The following is a 10,863-nucleotide window of genomic DNA, read 5'->3' as shown; positions in this document are numbered from 1 at the left end:
TAGTACACAGTACAGGCTCCCGTCGCAACTCAGATGTTATTTGCTAATTAACAAAACTAAGTTTCCCAGACACAAATGGGAATTAGTGGGGCTTAACTGCATTTTGATTTTGGGTTGTTTAAAAATTTTCCTGACTAATCTCTTCATTACAAGTATCAGATGTTCTTCAAGGTTAGCTTGTGCGATGCAGCACGGAAAGCAACTGAATCTGCTCTCTGATGCCAGTGACTCTAGAGCCCCTGGCCCTCTTTGGTGTGTATCTACCGCTTTGGAGCACAGGTACCTGCAGTTGCGTGGCTTTCATTGACAGGTGTATATGAAACGAGATGTGTTTTTTAATGTGGTTGGCTTAGTTTCATTTTGAGGGGTTTACAGTGTTGATCTCAAATCCCAGCAGAGTTTATACAATGTGATCATACTGAAATGAGAATTGGACAGAAGTGAGAAATTTGCTTATTCAGAGATCCAGCTGTCAAATGCTCTCGAAGTTTCTCTGCTGGATGTGGATACCATTGCTGGGAGCACAATAAAGAAGAAATATTTGTGTTAGGAATTATGCTGTCTTTAGTCAGCATCTCTTTCTAACTACCTCATGAACTAGAACTTGCTCCATCGCTGCACGAGCTCATGAGTGGATTGGCATTGCAGCAGTGAGTCAAAACATTACAAGGCACTTAGAGTTGCCCCTCTGGCTAAATGGCTAAAGCCATTTTAAGAGAGAGAGGGTATGAATGGGACCTACAGCAAAGGTCCTTTCTTCTTTGTAGATCACTGAAGAATGGAGAGCCTCACCCTGCCTGTGTGAACTTGGCTATCGATCGACATAGCAGCAGGACCTGGGGTTCCTTGCAAGGTAAGGCAAGTGCTTTGTAATTCTTTAAGCGGTCAAATGCACGTGCATGCCCATAGACAAGGGGGTAATTTTAAGCCTGACAGAACAGTCTCGAAGTGTCAAGAATTGTGATACATGACAGAAATGAAAGATGGGAGAGAGGAAAAATGGAGACAATCCCATAAGAGAGTGACAACAAAGTCTCTTTTGAGTAAAGATCTTGTGATGATATGAGGCTCACAACAGGGATAGTGTCACTTCCACCACCACCTCTTCAGGAGCAGATTTCCATTCATATCCTAGCATTTGGCTCTGCCAATGGCACCTTTTTGTATGGAATAGCTGATTCTGGAGAGCAGAATATGTTGTGCTGGTATCAGTCTTCATACCAGGCACAATGTATAAAGGAAATCAATTTATGCTAGCAAAGCAAAGAGTTAAGCTCTGGATTACAAAGACAGAGGCACTGCTTTTTAAAGAAAGAAAAAAAAAAAAAGGAAACTCAAACTTTAAGTACATCTGGCACTTACACTTCGGTTTAGTGTATCTGAAGCATCTCTCAGCTTCAGAAACCTCAAAAGATTCATTCAGAACATCTCCAAGATTGTGTTTTTCAGTGGGCTTCCGTCCGTTTCTCACCATTATTTGAGACACAAGAATGTTCTCCTTTTTGTTGAGTACCAAAGAAGCTTTAAAATCTCCCTCATTCAGAACAGTAAAAAATAAGTGGTTACCAAGGTAAAAATATTATTGGCAGCTCTTTGGCCATTTGGGAACATATCTGTGTTCTGCATATTCTGCAAATACTGCAGCTGATGAGGAAGATAGACTACGTTTTTTAAGCCCTATCTAGCCCTGTTATGTAAAGGGGAAGAGAGCACAGTTTTCAGATGGTGTTTTCAGATGGACTTGTCCTTCTAAAAAGCCACAAGACATCAATTACAATTATTATTGGAAATCTTGTTGTTTGCACAAGAAAAGCCACGGGTTTCAGTTTATATTAACATCATGGAAGTATTCTGCATCATCTTCTGAATGATAACACTCTTAACTGTCTTATAATTAAAAACTCCTGAGGTTGGTGGCAGCAGGAAGATAAACTGGTTGCAAATTAGCTTGTCTTCCCTGTAAACCTTTAGGCATGCCAGCACCATCTTTAAAACATAAAATACACATACGTGTTTGTAGATTTTATGCATTGTTTATTCATCTTATCCTACAACTAATAGGCCTTAGTCAGCTATTTAATGTTCTGTGACCCCTTATTCTTGCATTCCAATGTCACCTCTGTCAGACTGTTAAAGATCAACTTGACAGTTATTTTGAAAAACAGAACCTAACTTCATTAACCTCTTGTAAGGACACTTGATGTTAAAATATACTATTACCTAGTTCTAAGCCTAACATGGTGATGCACTTCATGGTTTGTTGCTCTTAATGCTCTATTAGCCGATACAATTCACCCCTTCTTATAGTAAATGAAATCATTATATATTTATTTGACTCTTGGGTCTAAGGTCCAGGTACTCTGATGTTTGTTATAGAAACTAACAAAACGTTTTGGTGGGCCCTTAAAACCTTAATTGCTTTCTATTTAGAGATGTCCATTAGCCATTATTGATGAAAATGCTAAAATACCAACCATGCTTCCATATCCCCAGTGAGACTGAAGCTGGGCAGTTCCCCATGTTTCTTGCTAATATTCAGGAGAGGTCTTCTCTCCCATAGTAAGTTTTCCTGTATAATTGGTCTCAGCTGCCCAGTTTGGCCTCTTAATGATTTCAAAGGTTTTATGATTTAGTAACAGAAATTAATAAAACAAGCCTGATACCAATTTCAGCCTAGGGCTTTCTTTTCCTCACTGTGCACCAGTAGTGAAGTTGATTGCTTTTCTAGCAGTAATATTCTTCCTAGGCATCTTTTCTAGGGAGTGCTGTAGAGTTCATTGCTGTGCTCTGAATTTCTCTTATTTGTCTAGGGACTTTGGGTTTTGTGAGGGTTTTTTTGGTTTGTTTTGTTTTTCTTTTGGTTCATGCAAGACCTTAGCTCTAGGCTAAAGTCATATAAAAAAAAAAAAGGAAACTACAGGCGTCTTATTTCTCAATGTAATTTTACTTTATTAATTTTTGGTGCTGATGGAATCCCAAGCAAACCCTTTATTTGATCAGTTGAGGGGAAGAAGAAAGAGGTAGAGGGGCACCAGCTGTCAGTTGGAGTGCCTTTCCAAAAAGCTTTAGACCAAACTTAAAGGAATAGCCATGTAGACAAGAACAGTATTTCTCAGTAGGTGCAGTTCTTTGATTTGTCTTGAGATGTCCCCTATGACAGGAGTCTGTGAGAAACTAGTCTGCCATCAGTTGTCAAAACTGCCTCTGAACGATGAAATGGAAAGGGAAAAGCTCTCATTATCTTGCTGCTCATCTACATCTCTTTCTTTTTCCTTTGATTCTTGTGGTCTGGCTGAGCTGGGGTCATCAGTGAAACTCCTGTCCAAGGTCTGGAGATGGGCAATGGGTTCTGTGTTGTTAATTGCATTGACTCTGAAAATGACGTCAGGGACAAATATCCAAATGACGATCTCCCATAGTAAAGCCCCGGATGACAGGGATAACTTAAAGGTCACACAGCTATGCACAGACACCTGAGCTGGGTTAGCTTATGGTATCTGAGCCACATGGCACTGCAATGTAGTGCACAGGTGTTTCCTCATTCTAGATATATCAGAAATACAAAGCAGGCATAAAACTAGAGAGGCAAGTTATCTCTGTAGAGTGCTGATGAAACTTCTGCAGAAATTCTGTATCTGCTTGTGGTAGACTTGCTTTTAACCTACCAGGAGTACAGACCTTGAACACCATAAAAACTCTCTTGTCTCTCAGTTCTGGGGAAATACATTCGTCCAACTGCCTCCTGAGTTCATGATGTACAGAATTCCCTTCCTTTCTATCTTCTTTGAAGTATCCAGTTGAAGCATGACAAGGGTCTGTGTCAAGAAGAATCTTGCTTTGAAATCATTAGATAAATCAGATTCAAATCCCGCTGACAGCTCTGATACCTCTTTCTCTTCCCTTGGCCTCTTCCTCAAAGGCAAATGCCCTGAATCAGGATATATAGCTTTTTGCTTTATCTGGAAGAATAATACGCAGGCCTGATTCTTTTCAGAGTAATTGTGGGCTGTATCTCAGGACTGGAACACCAGTTCCATTGCCTGTATACACTAAGAAATGACTGCAGCACACAAACAATAGAATTTGTATGCATCTAATTCTGTGATTAATCCTTTTATCTCCTAGAATTTAATGATGGAGAAGGTTTTTTTTCCTCATGCATATGCTATGTTTGCAGGTGACTGTTGTGAAATAGAGTGAAGCTTCCAGTGCAGTAGCACACTTGTGTATGTTTGGATTCAGATGGGAATATGCATATTTTCTAGATGTCATCGTATCTCCAGGTAAGAAATCAGGGTGTTATACCTGCTCTCTTTGTTCCCCCATTCCCCAACATATTCCTGTATGACATAGCACTGGTCAGAGTAACCCAGACTGATCAGGAACCAGTTTCAAAACACTTCTATGGGCATGGACCTTCAGAGGAGCTCAGCAGTCTCTGTTAGCAGCAGTGATGTGTGTGGAAGCAGAGCTTGCTGCCAGTTCTAAGCAGGTTGACAGCAATACTGGTGACAAAAAACTCTGTCATTTTAGATACGAACCTTCCAAAAAAAACAATTCTCAGCATTCTGAGCTCACAAAACACTCAAGGTTGAGACAGTAGAAATAGTTTCTATACCTTCCACTCCCACTGCCAAGAAGGATTCAAGCCTTGTGGGAAACTCTCTGAATTGATCTAGATACAGAGCTGGGCAGACAGAGAAGGTGAATGGTGTTGGCAGCTGGGGAGGAGTGCCAGTTAGCTGTTCTCTTCCAGACTTTCACTGCTGCACAGAGCATAGTGTCCCCCTCTACCACTTAGTAAATTTATGACATCACCAGCTGTTACCAGGGAAACACAGAAACTACAGATTTGGATCTTGGCAGCTAGGTGCAAAGAGGAAATGTCCCTCCTTTGGGGGACAAAAAGGAAAGCTGAAACAAATTCCAGAACAGCTTTGAACTGGAACAAAGTTGTGGTAGGTTAATAATTCCAAAACAAACAATTAGAGCTGCTGAATTGCTGGTGGTCCCTATTATGTCACTTACAGAAAACAAACATGGGAGATTAAGTGCAAGACTTCTAACTTCATGCAGCTTAAACATATCCTTCAGACATAAGATCCTTACTGTTGACTTACAATTTCAGTTCTGATCAGTGGATTTAACAAGTTGCTTTTAGAGATGTGATATCCTCTGACCAATTATTTTTTAGGAAGTGCTAATAATTGCTGCTTCTTGAGAAAGTTTGCTTGTGTTCCACAGCAAAGAAAGTATGTAGTGTTGAGTTTTGATAAAAATGTGTGCAAATACCATTACTGTTGTGATGAAATATGTGCTTTTAATAGCTTTTTTAAAATGTGGGTTTTGTGAGAGTTGTTGTCTTTAGACATGCATTTTATAGCTTTTAAGTGCTTGAGATTTTTGAAGTTGCAGAAATCACATTTTTGTCTTTTAGTAACATTAGCTGATGTTTTATTTATGTTGCATGTTTAAATGAAAACACTGCTTTTTAAATGGTTTATTATTAAAGTATTGAGTAGTTGAGACTCAGCTAATATTAGCTCTCGTACAGGCCTGTTTGATTTCATTCACATTGCACACCTGCACATCGTGTGTGTGCTTGAGTTACCTACAAATGCATGCATCTTTGTTGCAAAGGCAGATGGAGCAAGCTTGAGTGAAGACTCAAGCTAACTCGAGTCTGGAATTGTAACAACTACTTTGTCTCCATTCATACCTGCAAGGCTGTGGGCTATATGTGGCTGTGCTTCCACCTGGAGATCCCATGTAAGAAAGGCAGAAGCTGCTATGCTCACCAGATGTGTGGGAGATCTGAAACGATCTGTGTGGAATGTTAAAGACCTGTATGCATCCTATTGGGCTCTCTCTCCGCTAAGGAGCAAAACTGTTGAAAAAATCCCCATGTTGCTAATCTGCTGTCAAATACAGCCATTGTGGAGGTTCTTATGTGGACATTGAGCAGCATGCCTAGTACTGTTCCATAACTGTCTTAAACAGCAAGGAAACATGTTTAATCTGATTTTTATCTTCCATATCAAAAACCGGACAAGATCTGCTTGCCAAAAAATCAGTCTGTCTTTCCCCTGTTTTGTTGGTGGCCTTGGATCTGGGATTTCTATGCCACAAGATCAGTTTGCATACAGTCTGGATCTTGTTATCTGGAGCATGGTTCAATGTCCCCCATTGTGTCTTCTTTCAGTGGGATAATGACCAAGGAAACTGCTGAGCCATGGATGGATTGCAGGGATATGTCATGAGAAAGCCATTTAGAGTCATCTGCCCACATGCTGTGATCCTGGCTCACATTTTCAAAGAAAAGTTGCAGACGGAGGAGATCATGAGTGCTCCAAAGAACTTAGCTATGTATGCAAGTTCCTTTTTTTATCCTTTGGAGTGAGTCACTTTGAAAGGCTCCTTTTTTGGTCCTCTTTAGTTAGACTGCTGGTTCCTTTTGCTTGCATGCCCAGTCACAGTCCCGAAACTTATGTCTGGGGCTGCAACAGCCATTGGGGCTGTTGTTTTTCTCTCTGGAATGGTGGAAATGTCATCCTTTCCCACTTTTATTTTATAAGGATATGAAAGATTATTCCAAAGGAAAGAATTTACTGCTTGGGAAGATTCACGTACAACCAGGATGGGTCCCCCATGCAGACTTTCAGGTTGGAGGTATGCTCTGGAATTCCCTTGGGGAGGAGAACATTTTGTTTTGTGTGCTACATTCATGGTGTTTGCAATCTCTGCCATGGTTTTAGAATTAGGTACACTCCTGTGGCCTGTGCACCCAATCCCAAGTACACTCTCCAAATGCTAGCTCCTCTGGAGCTACTCTGAAGTATCCACAAGGGATCAGGAGGAAGTACTGTGGCCCTGCGTGAGCCCCACACAGGCCTTTAGGAAAATAAATTAATATGACAAGCATGCGTTAATCTAACCAATACATAGCATTTATTATTTAACATACACCGGCACTTGTAATTGTAAATTACTACAGGGCACATTCACATTTGTGCTGATGTTCTTCCTATATGTGGTGTGGAGTATGGAACAGGAGGGGCAGTTTAACAGGGCACACAGGGACAGAAAGACAAGGAGCTCCTATATGATGCTTTCTTCAGCACAAACATGTCCACTCCTGGACTCAGAGAAAGGGGAGTGAAGGGAACTCAGTGAAGAGTATCCTTAGACAATAAATTAATTGTCTTTTTCATGTTTTCATCCTCCTTTTTCTCAGGAGGCAAATGGAAAGAATTTTCCACACCTAAACCTGAGAGTCATCCATACTACACATGTGTTTATCGAATTCAGCTGGATGGAAGCCCTGTCCCCTGAAGAACACAGCTGTGAAGAGCCAGAAAACAGATCATTACGTCAGGTAACTACATTGATGTGAGCTGATAACAGAAATGGATGCAGAAATGATTCTCTGCCTTCTGGACTGCACTGTGATGGGAAAGATGGTAAAGAAAATTTTTGCTGTGCAGATTATGATTAAGATAGATAATAAAAGTCCTTCTAAAGATGGCACTGTCGTTGTCTTTCTCAACATTCTGATGTACGTTGAGGCGCGGTTGCTGACTAAAGTGGCAACACAGATAATCAAGTTTTTAAAGGCCCTAGTTCATAAATCTAATAACAGCACTAGGAGAAGCTGAGGTGTATTCTCTTCCTACTAGTGTATCATTAACGGAACTGGTATCACATTTTCCTTGTAAAATGGCTAATTCTGCAGTAGGGCTGAAAAAAAGATATGGTTTGACTTCCAGGCTCCAGTGGGCTGACCATTAGGAAGGAAGCCTTCCTGCTGCCTTCACTAGGAAGAAAGGGACACTGCATGAGAGACACTTTTCAAAGCAGTGCCTCATCTTCAGCCCTATATTGAGGGATTTTGTGGCCTGCAGCTAAGGGATACATAGTGGTGTCATTCAGAAAGGGGATGCACTGGCTGTGAGCTGACACATGCCAGTTTTGAGTTGCCATGCTCCCCAAAAGGGGCTTTGCCAAAAAAAGGTGAATTCATCACCTATTAGAACACATTTTGGCTGTACTATGCAAGCAATTTAGTAGAGTCTTTGCGTATGAGTACTGGCAGTCTCTGAAACAAAAGCAGCAGGGTTGCTTTGTGTGCACTGAAGAATTTTTGCTATTGACTCCTCTGGAGTCACGGTTCTTCACCAGATCCGTGTTCTGAAGGCCTAAAGTGCTCTTCAAAGGGCTACTGCAAATTTATAAATCATAATCACAGTCCTCAGTTGACATGACAACCAGCACCACTCCTGCTTAGGATCTAGCCCTGCAAACCTGTAACCCTCTGTCTGTACCACGCTCAGTACTCACCCCTGAGACTGCTTTAACCCTACCTTTTTTTTTAGTGGAACTTTTGTTGACAATGAAGAACATCTTTTTTAAAAAAAGCGTTAGAAGGAAAATTATATTCCTGGGTACTTAATGTTTCTGTGTTTGGGCTTCAGACACTCTGGGACATGCTGATTTGTTTAATAGCTACAGTCCTTGCTGGAATGTTTTTAAATTGCCTAAACATTCCTACTAGTTTTACGGGTTTATAATCTGTTTTTTTTATGTTGGTACAAATTTGACAGTGTACTTTCCAAGCTTCCATTAAATAGAGCCAACTTGCTATTGATAGAGGAATATCTCTGAAATAGCTTTCTGATGTCTTGCAGTGGAAGACTTTTCATTAACTCTGATTAGAAAATGAAAAACAACCTACCGTGTATTTCTTTTTTCAGTTCTTACTGTGCCCTAATGCCTGTGGGACTCCTGCTGGTGGAAAGGGGAAGAGAGTGAAAAAGTCCAGGGATAATTTAATGGAGAAAGGAATGTATTTTCACTGTGCATTGTGTTTGCCAGTTACTGTTGTTATGCGGCCATCAAAGATCTCAATGCTTTGAAACTTCTCGCTTAGAGGCTGCAGTATGTTGGTGCTTTCTTTACATAACTACGCTTTACCAGCTCTTCAGGTGTCAGTGCTGCTTTAAAAATCAGTATAGAAAACTTTTGTAACTACACCATCTGTTTTCAGTTTTCCTTAATTTGGCATCAGCCAAGCTGCTACAGACCAGGTGGTTAAAAGGGACAGAGGTAAGCCTGCTGCATTTTGGGGATTTAAGCCTACCTTTTCCCCCTGTAAATGCTGACCTTTTCAAAATGAGTTTGTTTCCCCCACCCCCTGCAAAAGTGGAACGTAAAGCAAACAAAAAATGTTCGCTACTTTTATCAGTGGAGCCTAATTCCATGCATTCTGGCTGCTTTTCACTGACAGAAAAAATATTCCAAAACAATTAGAGCTTGGAAATGACACTCTGTATCACTGTAACAATAACAGCTAACTTTGCCTTTTGCAAAATATATATTTTCTCAAGGAAATTTCAACCTAATATGCCAATCACCAGTTATGATGACCTTGGGAAAATCTAGCCTAAAGAAAGTAGTGGATGTTTGTAGCTGTTTTGAAATCTCCTGACTGGAGCAGTTTCCCAATGAGGAACGTTGTGCTTGTGTTACACCTTGTAGTGGGGTTGTCTCACTCGCCCTGTCTACAGCCTGGGACCTGGAGACTCTAATGAGGGAGCATGGGCAGCTTCAGTCCCCTCTGCTGAGGAGCTCCCTGGGGAAGGAAAATGTGCTGCTCATCAAAAATTGGTGTAACCATGGTCTGATTATCTGACTGATTACAGGACTAAACAGAGTTGGGTGGGTACCATTATATGCCGTGTATACTGGTTTCCTCTGTTCCCAGTAGCCTGAGCCTTGGGAACAGTTAGTGAGATGGTTGGGAAGCTTGACGAGCTGCTGAATTCTTTCTTGTCTAGTTTTCCTTGTCTAAGTTGCCTCAAATTATCAATGAACATTCTTACGCATACAGATGACAATTTTCATGCTGAAAATGCAGTTAGATACTTCTCAGGGTTTGCGGCTGGTTGAGCACCAATGAAGGAAATCCAAATGGATTTTGGTAACTGAGATGGGAAAGGAAAGTATCTGGAAATGCCATTTCTAATGCTTTCTGGAAGATATTTCCATCAGACCATGCAAAGAACTCTTGTTATATATATTATGAAAGAAACAGAAGAATATAAAATTTTTTAAAAGTCTTTTAAAATTGAAACTTTTTGAGAGCTTAATTAAATGTACTGTGAGAAAATTGTGTGGCTCACAGCTATTGACTTGAGGTTTATAGATTGTTGCTGAGTCCATGAATGAATAAAGCTTTAATGTCAGAATCAGTAACAATTGTCCTGTGCATCCTTTTATGTTGAAGCAATGAGAAAATATATACTCAGATTCCACATATATAATAAAAAGGAGCTTTTTGGATTGCAAGTAATGATGCTGACTTGTTTAAAACTTGCAGCCCTCTCTTAAAAGAAATTTTGCAGTTCAGGAATTTTCAAGGACTGTGTAGGAACAACGTGAAGAATGCCATCTTGTTGCATTTGCATGTCGGTTGAAATCCCGGAATACAGAGTTGAGGTGTGGTCATTTCGGCTTCACTCGTGCTGGATGCTACCTTTGTGTTCCGCAGAGTACACCCCAGCCCTGCTGCTGGGTCCTGCAAGAGGCACGCTACAGGTGCCGCCGCAGAGCTTTGGCTCACCATGACGTGCATCTTTCCTCTTATTTAGCTGAAGCACACCTGCTTCTCCACCCGGGTTTATGGGCTCATTTCCCCCCGGACACCCTACAGCGCCCGTTCTGCGGCGGACGCCCCGCACTGGCACTCGCGCCCCTTCTCCGCGCGACTGCGCTCGGCAGCCCCGGCCGAAGGCGGTACCGTGCGGCGGGGCGCGGCGCTGGCCTCGGCTGCCCCCTGGCGGCGCCGGGCGGCGCAGCGGCCAGGCC

The 10,863-nt window shown here is 41.4% G+C and overlaps 1 long non-coding RNA gene across 3 annotated transcripts; it reads left to right on the top strand.

Moving 5' to 3' along the window:
- LOC114016199 (uncharacterized) lies at positions 1 to 10,155 on the top strand. 3 transcript variants are annotated; one of them, XR_003560556.2, is made up of 5 exons: positions 1 to 853; positions 4,178 to 4,283; positions 6,576 to 6,669; positions 7,235 to 7,375; positions 8,751 to 10,155. It is a non-coding gene; the product is annotated as an uncharacterized LOC114016199 (long non-coding RNA). The 3 variants fall into 3 exon arrangements; XR_008733733.1 differs by adding an exon at positions 6,203 to 6,366 and having other exon boundaries at positions 7,235 to 10,155; XR_003560555.2 differs by having other exon boundaries at positions 7,235 to 10,155.
- Positions 10,156 to 10,863: the final 708 nt, after the last annotated feature.

Source organism: Falco cherrug, chromosome 8 (assembly GCF_023634085.1).
Source record: "Falco cherrug isolate bFalChe1 chromosome 8, bFalChe1.pri, whole genome shotgun sequence".
NCBI classification, from domain to species: Eukaryota; Metazoa; Chordata; class Aves; order Falconiformes; family Falconidae; genus Falco; species Falco cherrug.
The sequence above is the reverse complement of the archived record's forward strand: the minus strand, read 5'-3'. Positions and strand labels throughout refer to the sequence as shown.